Here is a 15391-nt window from a genome sequence, read left to right as displayed (position 1 = left end):
TGGAGTTTACGCTGAAATAATTTGCCGACTGTATTCTACATGCAGAGGAGGCGGTAGGATGTTGGTTCAACCGTTGTCTTCTTTTCTTTTGATAAGAGTACCAGTTGCTGCCGCTTTCAGATAGCGGAAAAGGTTCCATCTTGTAATCGGCAGTCTTGTGGTCATACTTGAAATAGTCACTTTCTCCATAGAGATCGCTCTTGCGTGTTATGGAAAGAGGAAAGTGGAGCATTTGGTGGATCTCTCCACTTTTCTTATCCGACAGATGATCCAGCCGATTCTGATCGTCTTCGTGACCGTAGATGAAAGATATGCTGCGTTCTTCCGTGTGCCTTTCGCAAGTTCTTGATAGAGTGATGGTACACCCCTCAACTGCTTCCCTTTCTACACTTCGAGGACTTATTTTGTTGTAGTTTGAGCAAGGTCTTTAATCTCGAGCTCCTCTTGGCTCCTCCTGCTGAATACCACGACTTCTTCCTCAAAGAGATTCGCTATGGCTTTTCGCAATCACTATGCTGTAGTGTAGCTTAGTTTAGTGTATTTTAGTGTAGTGTAGGATAGTTCAGTGTAATATACTTTATTGTAGCGTAGTTTAGTGTATTCTAGTGTAGTGTAGGGTATTTCAGTGTAATATACTTTATTGTAGCGTAGTTTAGTGTATTCTAGTGTAGTGTAGGGTAGTTCAGTGTAGTATAGGGTAGTTCAGTGTAGTATAGGGTAGTTCAGTGTAGTATAGTTTATTGTAGCTTAGTTTAGTGTATTCTAGTGAAGTGTAAAGTAGTTCAGTGTTACATACTTTATTGTAGCGTAGTTTAATGTATTTTAGTGTAGTGTAGGGTAATTCAGTGTAGTAGACTTCATTGTAGTGTAGTTTAGTACACATTTATTTTATAAATCTCACTGTACAAATCTATAAACTTAGTTCTGTTTAAACTCAGAAAATCTGTCAAGAATAGACAGAAAGCTTCTTAATGAAACGTCATCTGTTAGTAAAAAACCAGATCATTTTTTGTCTTGATTTGTTTAACTATTTTCGAGACATTCTATATAACAGGAAATGAGTTTAGGTATATATTTCTAGATTTTATTTTATAATATAACAAGTGGGATATTCCAAATGAAAATTAATTGTTGTATTCTAGTGTAGTGTAGTTCAGTGTAGTATAGTTCATTGTAGCTTAGTTTAGTGTATTCTAGTGTAGTGTAAAGTAGTTTAGTGTAGTATAGTTCAGTGTGACATACTTTATAGTAGCTTAGTTTAATGTATTCTAGTGTAGTGAAAGGTTTTTCAGTGTAATATAGTTTATTGTAACTCAGTTTAGTATATTCTAGTGTAGTGTAGGGTAGTTCAGTGTAATATAGTTTATTGTAGCGTAGTTTAGTGTATTCTAGCTTAGTGTAAGGTAGTTCAGTGTAGTATAGTTTATTTTAACGTAGTTTAATGTATTCTAGTGTAGTGTAGGGTAGTTCAGTGTAGTATAGGGTAGTTCAGTGTAGTATAGTTTATTGTAGCTTAGTTTAGTTTATTCTAGTGTAGTGTAAAGTAGTTTAGTGTAGTTTAGTTCAGTGTAACATACTTTGTAGTAGCTTAGTTTAATGTATTCTAGTGTAGTGAAGGGTTTTTCAGTGTAATATAGTTTATTGTAACTTAGTTTAGTGTATTCTAGTGTAGTGTAAGGTAGTTCAGTGTAGTATAGGGTAGTTCAGTGTAGTATAGTTTATTGTAGCGTAGTTTAATGTGTTCTAGTGTAGTTCTAGGGTTTTTCAGTGTAATATAGTTTATTGTAGCGTAGTTTAGTGTATTCTAGCTTAGTGTAAGGTAGTTCAGTGTAGTATAGTTTATTTTAACGTAGTTTAATGTATTCTAGTGTAGTGTAGGGTAGTTCAGTGTAGTATAGGGTAGTTCAGTGTAGTATAGTTTATTGTAGCTTAGTTTAGTATATTCTTGTGTAGTGTAGGGTAGTTCAGTGTAATATACTTTATTGTAGCGTAGTTTAGTGTATTCTAGCTTAGTGTAAGGTAGTTCAGTGTAGTATAGTTTATTTTAACGTAGTTTAATGTATTCTAGTGTAGTGTAGGGTAGTTCAGTGTAGTATAGGGTAGTTCAGTGTAGTATAGTTTATTGTAGCTTAGTTTAGTTTATTCTAGTGTAGTGTAAAGTAGTTTAGTGTAGTATAGTTCAGTGTAACATACTTTGTAGTAGCTTAGTTTAATGTATTCTAGTGTAGTGAAGGGTTTTTCAGTGTAATATAGTTTATTGTAACTTAGTTTAGTGTATTCTAGTGTAGTGTAAGGTAGTTCAGTGTAGTATAGGGTAGTTCAGTGTAGTATAGTTTATTGTAGCGTAGTTTAATGTGTTCTAGTGTAGTTCTAGGGTTTTTCAGTGTAATATAGTTTATTGTAGCGTAGTTTAGTGTATTCTAGCTTAGTGTAAGGTAGTTCAGTGTAGTATAGTTTATTTTAACGTAGTTTAATGTATTCTAGTGTAGTGTAGGGTAGTTCAGTGTAGTATTGGGTAGTTCAGTGTAGTATAGTTTATTGTAGCTTAGTTTAGTATATTCTTGTGTAGTGTAGGGTAGTTCAGTGTAATATACTTTATTGTAGCGTAGTTTAGTGTATTCTAGCTTAGTGTAAGGTAGTTCAGTGTAGTATAGTTTATTTTAACGTAGTTTAATGTATTCTAGTGTAGTGTAGGGTAGTATAGGGTAGTTCAGTGTAGTATAGTTTATTGTAGCTTAGTTTAGTTTATTCTAGTGTAGTGTAAAGTAGTTTAGTGTAGTATAGTTCAGTGTAACATACTTTATAGTAGCTTAGTTTAATGTATTCTAGTGTAGTGAAGGGTTTTTCAGTGTAATATAGTTTATTGTAACTTAGTTTAGTGTATTCTAGTGTAGTGTAAGGTAGTTCAGTGTAGTATAGGGTAGTTCAGTGTAGTATAGTTTATTGTAGCGTAGTTTAATGTGTTCTAGTGTAGTTCTAGGGTTTTTCAGTGTAATATAGTTTATTGTAACTTAGTTTAGTGTATTCTAGTGTAGTGTAGGGTAATTCAGTGTAGTAGACTTGATTGTAGTGTAGTTTATTTTAGTGTAGTGTAGTTTAGTACACATTTATTTTATAAATCTCAAGTCTATAAACTTATTTCTTTTTATATTCAGGAAATCTGTCAAGAATGGACAGAAAGCGTCTTCATTTTTTGTTTTGATTTTTTTAACTATTTTCGGGACATTCTATATAGCAGGAAATGAGTTTGGGTATATATTTCTAAATTTTATTTTATAATATAACAAGTGGGATATTCCAAATGAAAATTAATTGTTTCTAAATTTAGTTTTTAAAAATAAAATAATAAAAATTCGTCATAAAATCACAATTGGAATGTATCTAATTCGATGGTATAATCTCTGTCACGGATGATAAGTTCGAAAAACAAAATAAATAATCAAAAAGTAAGATGATAGAATGGTCAATGAACTTGAGGAGTATTATAAAAAAAATTCACAATGCAACTATGAAAATTTGTAGTTTTAAAACAAGATATAAAAGTGAATTGATTTTTTCAAAAAAAAATTACAGTTATGAAAAAATAAACCATTCGATTCAACTGATATTTTTGTCAAAGCTTGTCCCAACAACCCTTCATCTAACCTCCAACCCTCTTCAAAGTTATAACAATTTATTTAAATAATATCCAAAAATATTAATCTTGGAAAAAAAACTTTTAAACAAAAAATAAAAATCATAAAAAGTTGTACACAAAAAGTTTTTGCGCAAATCTATTACCTTGGCTGTAACGGCCAAAAACAGGAGTCACCTAAACTTAATCTTCTCGAAGAGTATGTTTGACTTCTACGAGGGTAGGTTCCTATTATATAACTTGATTTATTCGATCAGTTTTCGAACAAAAATGATCGTGATCATCAAGTACAATATCTGGCAAAAATTCCCGGCGAATCTGTCGGCGTGAAACACTCAAATTTCCATACAACTTACGAGGTTGGTTCCGTAGTATCTATCTTATACAATATTAGATACTTCTGGAACTATCCTCGTATATTTTTCTAACGGTTTCGACAACCATAAATTATCCCATACAAATAAATCATCGCTTTTTTGAACTAGATTTACCGTAAATCATTTTAACTAGTACTGTATTGTCAATTGTAAATAACCGTTGTATTTATTACCAAAAACCACCCCGCAACTAATCGAGGACAAGTTGAAATCAACCCTTTACGAAAAATATCCATTTTTTTAAAATTCTTTTGTGTAAAATGTTCCGTTTAAACCGTAAATTTACAAAAGAAAGCTCAAAGTAGTTTACTTTCTTTACATTTCATCCCTGTTAAGACCTTGCGGTTATTACCCTCTTTAGATATTTCGGACACTTTCTTTTCATCCGAAATTCTTCTTTTCTTAACATTACTGATGTTAGTGTCACGAAAAACTCGATAGTTTCTGTTTGAAAACCGAAGATTTCCAAGCTATGAAAATCACTTTTATTAGAGCCCAAATTAGGGGTTGAATTCGCAATCGGGAGAACGAGATGGATATTAAACGGGGTTATTGATTAGCGTGATTAATCTCGGTCGATATTTCGCATTTTAAAATAATTTTATAGCTTCAAAATTATCAAATTTAAATACCGATTTGGAAAATCTATGAAATTCAAATCTGGAAACGAGAAGAAATGTTTTGTGGTCGTCGTTTATCCAGCATCACTTCCTTGTTCGTAATTCATGATCTCCCGGGTATCGCGCCGTCCTTAGCATAGTCAATGCTGTTTTCTTAGGTCGGCATCGATACACAAAACCGATGTTGCCAAGATTCTTCAAGATATACTTTCGTAATATTAAAAATTTGATGGCTTTCGTTGAAAAAAGGTTTTTATTATAAAAATTATTCTACATTCTAATGCTCCCCTTCAATATACTCCCCTCCCGTCACCACACACCTTTCCATGCGCTTTTTCCATCGATCGAAGCAGTCCTGGAAGTCTTCTTCGGCGAGGGCCTTCAGGAGCTCCGTCGTTTTTTGCTCTACCGTTTCACATCGACTCAATTCGGATCCCTTTCGAAGCAGATCTTTTCCTAACCTTTCTAGGAAATGTGACAGACCAGTTGACGCAAGAGTTTTTGGTCAGGAGTCAGATTTTTTGGCACCAGCTCGCGTAGGCTTTTGTCGCGTGTAATTTCTCGTGTAAAATGTTTCTTTATTCCTCAGCAATCATCCGGATGCTCAATCTATGATCTGCACGCACAATTTGGTTGATTTTGGTCACTATTTCCAGTCACAGGGCGACTTGGTCCCTGGTCATCTTCACTAAATCGCTTACACCACGTGTAGTCTCGTTATTTAATAACCAGACCTCGTACAACGTTATAATAAAAGTTATCTGTGAAATTTTGAGGTTAGGTTACTCCTAATTAACTCTCCGAATAAATCAATTGACTTCTATTTACCTCTACTTAAAGCCTTCAACATTTTCATACAGTATAAGAAAATTTTGTTTTTTTAGGTAAAGAAATTGTTTTATTCCAAATTATTCACCCTGTATATTAAAATTATAAACGGTTCATTCCAAAAAATCTCCTGGGAAAATTTGCACACTAGATGGTGCAAAAAATTGTAGTTTACAGCACCGGTTTAAGCCCAAATTTATCTTTAATATTGACAAGCAAGATTAATAATTTGTCGATGATTGTAGTTTAGTCCCAGTTAGTCCAACAGAACGCAAAAATCGTGGTTCATTCTCTGTTTTCGTCGAATTCAAAATACCTCGAGGTACCAGCGTGAAAAATATGTTTCCACCAGGAGTTTTGGCGATGCAAAACGTCCAGGTGAAAAGGTAACTGCCTTTTTGGAAAAAAAAAACTCGAAAATAAAATAGAGAGGTTGCTGTTGGTGTTCAAAACATGAGAATAAGTTAAAATTTTTATTGAACGATGAGTGGATGTTTGAGGGTTTCGTTTTAGGGTGTGAAATTTTGTAATTTCGACTACGGACGTTCGGTGATGCTTTGGGGATGTTTTGATGGAAAATCGACGGGATAAATGGTGAAAATTGAAGGGATTTTAAAGAAAAAATCACCCAATCGATTTTTCAGCTTGAAAACCTGATTTAAAGAAGTAGAAATATTTTTATTTAAATCTGTTAAATTTAAAAAAAAAAAAATAGTCGAAAATGTGTTGAATATAAAGTTGAGTAGATTCACTGATTTTTTCGTACAACCGACAACGCCGACCGTATAGTTCTGGGTACCAAGTTTTGGAGGTTATTCACCTGCGGTTCCGTTAGATCGTGGTTCCAGTTATTGCCGCTGCGCGGCGAGGCTACCTTGAAACACACGGTCAAGTTTACTACTTACCATGGTTAGTTTACGAAAGACATCGCTGGAGAAATATTTATTATTAAAGAAGAAGATTATGCTGTTTTGGTACCGTCGTACCACGTGATCGTTGTTGTCCGACGTGTTATCGAAGACTGAATTATTATTATTATTATTTTTATTTTATTAACGTGTAGTGACATTTTTGGTGTGGGTGACTATTATTTTTGATTGTTTCTTTTTTGCCGATTGGATTAAGTGAAAACCGCCAAAATTTTTTGTATACCTTGGATACCTTTTTTATCCAAAAAAGACTACGAAAACGGTGAGACAATCTTATAATTATCGATAGAAATATTTTTCAAATATTTAAAATGTACGAAAAATATTTAAAATTATTTTTTTGTATTTTATCGGACAAATTTCGTAAAAAAATTTTTCAAAATCAATCAAATTGACATAAAATTATTCAAAATAAAATTAATCAATACAAAAAACGAGGTTAGTTCAATAAAACTGTCAAAATTATATTGACAGCTCGAGATTTTATATTCTTATATATACAGGGTGTTTCTAACATCTTACGACGAAATTCGGGAGGTTATTTTTCGTATTAAATTAAGATGGGACTTTCCTACAACTAAATTTCCTTATAATCTCCTCGTTTCTGAATTATAGGCATTTAAAGTTGCGAAATTACAACTTATAAATAAATTATAAATTAAAACATTATGAATTGTCAATGGATGTTTATTATGTTTGATATATATATATAAATAATTCTGCAAGGACAACCTTTACAATATAAATATAGCAAAAATTAATTTTCCAATCGATTTTTTAACAAAAAGTTACTCTTTGTTTAACTCGATAAAATTTAAGGTTTAGGAGATATGTAGAGTTTTAAATCGTTGTACATACCAAGAAAACCGTTCGCCATAAAGAGACATTCCGAAAAAAATTATCATAAATTGTAATTATTCATTAAGAATTGAAACATTTCTAATTAAACTTATACCTTACAATTTATCAAATAAGAACCAAAAAAATGTGATAAATTTTCGAAAAAGGCTCATTTTACGTCTACACGTTTCCCATAGTATTTCTTTGATCTTGGAAGAGCATTCAAAGAGGTCAATAACGACCACGAAACCCTCGATACTTCCTAAATGATTAGATGGATTGATCGGGGAGGTTCGTTTGCATGGCGCCACCATATTGACCTGATTTAATACCATGGGTTAATTTTTTTGGGGATATCTTGATAGCTTGGTATATGTTATACCAGTAGGAACGAAATGATCGACAGAAAACTATTTTTTTTAATATCTAATCACTACCGAATTTTTTTCATCAAGTACACCCTGTATACGTTCGTGATCAAAGAGCTGTAGCTCTTTTCTGATTTCAGTATCTCAAAGACGTCAGTCTTAGCTTTATAATGAGTAGTCAATATTATTTTTTGAGTTATTTTTTGATGGAGAAAAAATATCAAACGAAAAGGAAATCAAAAATTATTGTTATTATTAAAAAATATAAACAAATATTTTATTGAATTATATTGCTCTCAAATTCCTATTCTATTATCGCGGAATGTGTCCTTGAATTTATATTTTTGTCATTATTACGTATATCTGGATTTTTATTAATGTTTATAAGTAATCAGGTAGTTACTAAACTGAAAAAAAAAACTTGACTGGTATTTGACGTAGTCATCAAGAAATGCGAAATCTGATGAGGTTATTGAACTTATTCAAGTGTCAGAAGTTCATACTATCCAGTGAATAATTCGAAACGAATAAATACTATTTAAATTTTTACATAGATCAAATCGAAATATCTTTTTAGGCTGATACTGATATTGATATTGATTTGTTATAAAAAATCATCAAATATGCTCTAAATAAACACAATGATTTTGCCAAGGTGGTTAAAAAATCTCCTAGCAGATTTAAAAAAAAATAGTACAGGCAAATTAGGCGATTTTGAGCTAAAATTTTGAAGTAAATTGGGTGGTTTTGGTTTTCTACATTTTGAGATACTGACTTTGAACAAAATGGTTTTTCGAAACTTTTGGGACTCGAAAACAAAATTCTCTGCAAAAAATTATCCTAGATATTTGTTCCTAACCTCAAAATTTTCACCTTAAAATGGGTTTATACACTCAAAAATATTTTAAATTGCGAATAACTCGAGAGCTACGAGGAATTCAAAAAAAGTGCCGGAACCAAAATTGTAGAGCACAAAATTCTCCACAGTTTGGTATACAAGCATTTTTTCCTAACCTCAAAATTTCCATTGTAAAATGGGTTTGAACGCTCAAAAATATATAGAATCGCTAATAACTCAGAAACTACGTAGAAATGGAAAAAAAAGTGCCGGAACCAAAATTGTAGAGCACAAAATTCTCCACAGTTTGGTATACAAGCATTTTTTCCTAACCTCAAAATTTTCATTGTAAAATGGGTTTGAACGCTCAAAAATATATAGAATCGCTAATAACTCAAAAACTACGTAGAAATGGAAAAAAAGTGCCGGGACCAAAATTGTAGAGCATAAAATTCTCTACAGATTGGTTTACAAGCTTTTTTTCCTAACCTCAAAATTTCTATTGTAAAATGGGTTTGAACGCTCAAAAATATTTAGAATCGCTAATAAATCGAAAACTACTTAGAATTAGAAAAAAAGTGCAAGAGCAAAAACTGTACAAAATAAAATTCTCTACAGATTGGTATGCAAGCATTTTCTCCTAACCTCAAAATTTCCATTGTAAAATGGGTTTGAAAGCTCAAAAATATTTTGAATCGCGAATAACTCAAAAACTACGTTGAAATGGAAAAAAAGTGTCAGAACCAAAATTATAGAGCATAAAATTCTCTACAGATTGGTATACAAGCACTTTCTCCTAACCTCAAAATTTCCATTGTAAAATGAGTTTGAAAGCTCAAAAATGTTTTGAATTGCGAATAACTCAGAAACTACGAATATTTTGACTCAAACTACCAGGACAAAAATTGTGGAGCACTACATTCTTTACAAAAAAGGTTTAAATTTTTTCCTAACCTCAAAATTTCCATTGTAAAATGGGTCTGAACGCTCAAAAATATTTAGAATCGCTAATAAATCGAAAACTACGTAGAATTCGAAAAAAAGTGCAAGAGCAAAAAATGTACAAAATAAAATTCTCTACAGTTTGGTATGCAAGCATTTTCTCCTAACCTCAAAATTTCCATTGTAAAATGGGTTTGAAAGCTCAAAAATATTTTGAATCACGAATAACTCAAAAACTACGTTGAAATGGAAAAAAAGTGCCAGAACCAAAATTATAGAACATAAAATTCTCTACAAATTGGTTTACAAACTTTTTTTCCTAACCTTTAAGTTTCCATTGTAAAATGGGTTTGAACGCTCAAAAATATTTAGAATCGCTAATAAATCGAAAACTACGTAGAATTCGAAAAAAAGTGCAAGAGCAAAAAATGTACAAAATAAAATTCTCTACAGTTTGGTGTGCAAGCATTTTCTCCTAACCTCAAAATTTCCATTGTAAAATGGGTTTGAAAGCTCAAAAATATTTTGAATCACGAATAACTCAAAAACTACGTTGAAATGGAAAAAAAGTGTCAGAACCAAAATTATAGAGCATAAAATTCTCTACAAATTGGTTTACAAACTTTTTTTCCTAACCTTTAAGTTTCCATTGTAAAATGGGTTTGAACGCTCAAAAATATTTAGAATCGCTAATAAATCGAAAACTACGTAGAATTCGAAAAAAAGTGCAAGAGCAAAAAATGTACAAAATAACATTCTTTACAGTTTGGTATGCAAGTATTTTCTCCTAACCTCAAAATTTCCATTGTAAAATGGGTTTGAAAGCTCAAAAATATTTTGAATCGCGAATAACTCAAAAACTACGTTGAAATGGAAAAAAAGTACCAGAACCAAAATTATAGAGCATAAAATTCTCTACAAATTGGTTTACAAGCTTTTTTTCCTAACCTTTAAGTTTCTATTGTAAAATGGGTTTGAACGCTCAAAAATATTTAGAATCGCTAATAAATCGAAAACTACGTAGAATTCGAAAAAAAGTGCAAGAGCAAAAAATGTTCAGAATAAAATTCTCTACAGATTGGTCTTCAAACATTTTTTCCTAACCTCAAAATTTTCACCGTAAAATGCGTTCATGTACTCATCTCACAAGATTTTCGAAAATTTCCCAAGTCGAAAAATATGCTAACTTACCCTAGTAGAAAATAGAGATCCTAAACATCATAATTCATTTTGATTTTTTGAAAACTAAGCAGTTTTCCAAGAGTTAGAGCAGTTTCCATGTACACCTGGAACGTAAATTGGCTTATATACTCCGGCTTTCGGCGTTGAGAGGGATTTACCCAAAAACAGTAACTCCAACGAAAAAAAGACTAGAAATCTTTTTTGTAGAGAATTTTATACTCTACATTTTTTGTCTGAGCAATTTTTTTCGTATTTCTCTTAGTTTTCGAGTTATTCGCGTTTCAAAATTTTTTTGAGTCAAGAGCTGCTAGGCTTATTCAGTAACTGAAAATCTAAAAAATCAGAAGCCCCCAATCCAATTTCGAGTTTGATCTCGTTTTACCTTCTCCCCTATACCATCTATTCGTTCCTCAAATAGAAATTTTTCAAAATATTTTGACATCATAAATTTCTGTACTCGTAATCATAAACACTTTTTCTCCGTGTATTTATTCGATCAACCGTATTAAAATTCTAATCCTTAACAATTAATTTAACTCATTATATATATGTGTGTGTGTGTTGGTTAGAGTATACCAACTAACAGTCTTCCAAAGAGTTCGTTGAACTTGCCCCAGTGTCCTACTAAACCTAAAGAAAGGTATGGAAACCATAGAAAAAGCGAGAACGTCGTATATATCACGTGACAGCAAGAAAAAACGTCTATGCTGTGTAAATTTCGAAAAATTTTTGTTCGTAGAAAAAAAAAATGTATCTATATCTGAGTAAAACCATGCTCTAATGAATTATTCACTATTTGGGAAGTTTTTAAACAATTAAAAATGTCAAACTTCATGACGGCGATGTCGAATTTGACGTAATCACATCAGCGTTGCCATATGTCAAAAAGAAAGCAGCTTGCGTCATTCAATATTGATTACTAATATATATGTCAGTTGTCATAATTTATCACGATGTGTCTAACCTCAATAACTAATAAAAACGTAATTATCAATAGAAAAAACAATGTATGAATAAATATTTTGAGATTCTATATAATTATTAAATAGTTTTACATGATTTTCCGCAATACCTACACTAAAAAAACTGTTAATTACATTATAAAATGATTAATTATAATCTTCACCATCTTTAATAGTTCCACGTCATATACAGGGTAGTACGTAAAAATACAGTGGACGTTCCATAAGTAAAGATTAAAACTGTATTTACGCCACAACTGATTTCATAGTCAATTCTAAATAATTCAAAAAGTTCAATGTATTAAAGTATAATTGATTAGTTAAAATTAAACTGATAACAGATTTTTATAAACAGTATTATTACAACGATTTTTAGAGGCCGTTAACTTCTAAGCTATAAATTTAACAAAAACAATATTCAAAATACAAATTCTATATACAGTTGATCATCGTTTCCTGGTTCAAAAGCACGCGAATTAGAAACAGATTAATTTTTATCACACGTAAAATTTTTACTCCGAGTTCACTGTACCTTAATTTGTTTTCAATTTATTCCATTTAATCCGCTATTAAACAACTATTAAAGATAATTATTTATACAAAATATTATACATATATACAAATTTGTTACTTAAGTTTTAAGATTTGGTAACACTGTTGTACGTATGTCAAATCTGACATTGACACAACGTGCTGTCACGAACATTCGTATGCGAAAAGGAAATGGTCGACCCGGACGCACGGAGCTCGAATTTTTGGGAAATTAACAAAGTTATAATAGTTATCGACGTGGAAAAGCTCATTTCGGCGTGTTTACAGCGAAATTTCAGCCAGATGTGCGGGGTGATTATCTGACAGAACTACAAATTGTAAACGCGAGGTATGTCGACAGATCAAAACGATGCGACGTTGCCAGACCGCAAGCAGCTCGAAGCAAACGTTAATTAAAGTAGAAAACACCGGAACATCCTCCTTATAATCCCGATTTATCGCCATGCGTCTATTATTTATTCAGTAATATTTAATGCGAGTATCACCTAAAAAATAAATTGAAAGAAAATTCCTTTCCGAACAAATATAGAATAAAACAAATTCACTTTCAAATTTCTTTTACTGTTGACCTAAAACCGGATTTAATTTATTCATGTATGCGTCCCACACAGTATCACGCGCGCCCCTGGTGTCCTTTATAGTCAAGGCCTTTCTGACAAGGGTCAGGATTCTTTACTTGGTCGGCAACAATTTCAAGATTATAATTTACCGTTATGTAACCTGTATTCACGGATTCGATTAAGTAACCCCTTTTAACATTATATACAGGGTGTTTCTAAGCTCACACGACATCAGGAGATACGACATTAAAATGGGTCTTTCCTATGGCGAAGTTTCCCATTTTTTTTCAAAGATATCAACCTCAAAAGTTCGTGACTAAAATTGGGATTTTATTTATTTGTTTTTCGAAAATTTTCGTGCGACTACGGGTACTTCCGGGGGTGAAATTAGCAGCCCTAACTTTATATCATATTAAAACTTGTTTTACAAGGAAAAGTTTGATGAAATTATAACTTAAAATCCTTTAAACGGTTTTCGTGGTCAGGATTATGAACAAATTTTGAAAATTCTAGACGATTCCGCTCCCGTATAATTATCAAAAGAGGGATGCAGTTGCAGGGTGGTTATTCGTCCATAGATAAAAAGTGATCCGATCCGATTTCAATCTGCTTACTCTTCAATCAAAGTGGGAACCGAGAATTTTCAAAATTCCGTGAACCTAGTGCTTTGTCTTCATTATTTTTCAAAATATTCTCCGAGAGAATCAAAACACGTGATTTCGCAATTTATTTTTGATCTGCGGGATTAAAAAGAAATCAGTTTAAGTACAGCATCGATATTTTCTGGTACAACAGCCGATTTTGGGCGACCTTGACGAAATTAATCCTGTTAGTCCAGTCATTTTAGGTAGATTTAGCAAGATAGAGCAAATAACTCGTTTCCCATGGGTTTTACGCTATTTATATTCTTGAGCAATATTGTAGAACATTAAATTTTCTATAACTTTTGTCTAAGAAATTTTTTCATACGGTGAATCGTTTCTGAGATAGAGGGCAGAGCGTGCGCATTTGAAATCAACTGCCCTCTATCTCAGAAACGATTCACCGTATGAAAAAAATTTTTAAATAAAAGTTGTAGGAAATTCAATGTTCTACAATATTGATAATAAACATAAATAGCGTAAAACCCATAGGAAACGAGTTATTTGCTAAAAATGTACAAAAAATCGATTTTCTTGAATTTTGACCTCCAATTTTTAAAGTTCCTCACATCGAATTATATGTGAGTTTTAAGAGAAGGTTTAGAATGCCAAATGAACAAGTTTAAACGACTCTCTAGCTGGGTATCTCGATTTTTCTAGGTGAACTACCTTAAATGACTGGACTATGAAGTGCCACCACGATTAAATTAAAATAGTCCAGTCATTTAAGGTAGTTCACCTAGAAAAATCGAGATACTCAGCTAGAGAGTCGTTTAAACTTGTAGATTTGACATCCTAGAACTCCTCTCAAAACTCACATATAATTCGATGTGAGGAACTTTAAAAATTGGAGGTCAAAAGTCAAAAAAATCGTTTTTTTTGCACATTTTTAGCAAATAACTCGCTTCCTATGGGTTTTACGCTATTTATATTCATAAGCAATATTGTAGAACATTAAATTTTCTACAACTTTTGTGCAAAAAATTTTTTCATACGGTGAATCGTTTCTGAGATAGAGGGCAGTTGATTTCAAACGCGCACGCTCTGCCCCCTATCTCAGAAACGATTCACCATATGAAAAAATTTATGAAACAAAAGTTGTGGAAAATTTAATGTTCTACAATATTGCTTAGGAATATAAATAGCGTAAAACTCATAGGAAACGAGTTATTTGCAAAAAATGTACAAAAAATCGGTTTTTTTGACTTTTGACCCCCGATTTTTAAAGTTGATCACATCGAATTATATGTGAGTTTTGAGGGAAGCCTTAAAAATCGCTCAAAACATTCTAATCAACCTTGAGAATTCGAGACAGCCATCTTGAACTAATTTTCGTCATATTTGATTGAGGCTGAAAAACTCATTCACCGTACTAGGTAAAAATATTTGTTTTTTGACACACTGTATATCGTATCTTATTGATAATCCCTACCTGTATGCAGGTGTGCACAATTCTAGCGGTAAATTAATGCTTAGCAATTAAACAATGTTTAAGTTGACATTGTATTTTTTTAATACTAAATGTTGGGTTAAGTCGTTGATAGACGTTCTACTACTTCCGGTACATTTTTTCGTGACACAATCACTCTTGTAATTAATGACGTCATAACAAGTTACCGTCGATAAAATAGGAATCACTACGGTTCAGCGTGATATCTATGAAAAGTGAGGTTAATGTTGATTTCATTTGTTTTATGAACGGTTTGTTCGAAAATGTTTGTTTTTAAATACAAAATACTAAATTTCGAACTGGAATTTTCTAAAGCGACTTTCATTGATGGAAAAAAACCCGAAATAATAAACTTTTGTGTGGTATTCTATTTCTCGAAATTTCATTTACCGTAAGTGAGTGGACAGACGGCAGCTGTTCATTGCCGCAAACCAAAAGTGGTAGTCTTTTGAAAAATTTCATAAAACGGCTTGTTAAGTCCACATCATCAGTCAAAAAGATCAATCAATAAGTCAATAATTAGTTCTTTAATATTCAATTTCTATTTATTTTGTTGAATATACGATTTAAACAAGAATCAAATATCATACTTCAAATGTCAATTATCTAATTGTTTCATTCTGTGGTGGTTAGTGTACTTTGAACACACAGCAACTATCATGAACATA

The 15391-nt window shown here is 31.9% G+C and overlaps 1 protein-coding gene across 1 annotated transcript in view; it reads left to right on the top strand.

Annotated features, from left to right (window-relative positions):
• The first annotated feature begins 6371 nt into the window (after positions 1-6371).
• Positions 6372-15391, top strand: part of LOC130891991 (PR domain zinc finger protein 1) — a 55440-nt gene continuing 46420 nt past the window's right edge. The window contains exon 1 of the mRNA XM_057797154.1: positions 6372-6650. The gene's annotated coding sequence lies outside the window, so the exon portion shown is untranslated. The remainder of the gene's footprint in view (positions 6651-15391) is intronic.

This window comes from Diorhabda carinulata, chromosome 3 (assembly GCF_026250575.1).
Source record: "Diorhabda carinulata isolate Delta chromosome 3, icDioCari1.1, whole genome shotgun sequence".
In the NCBI taxonomy this organism is placed as follows: Eukaryota; Metazoa; Arthropoda; class Insecta; order Coleoptera; family Chrysomelidae; genus Diorhabda; species Diorhabda carinulata.
The sequence above is the reverse complement of the archived record's forward strand: the minus strand, read 5'-3'. Positions and strand labels throughout refer to the sequence as shown.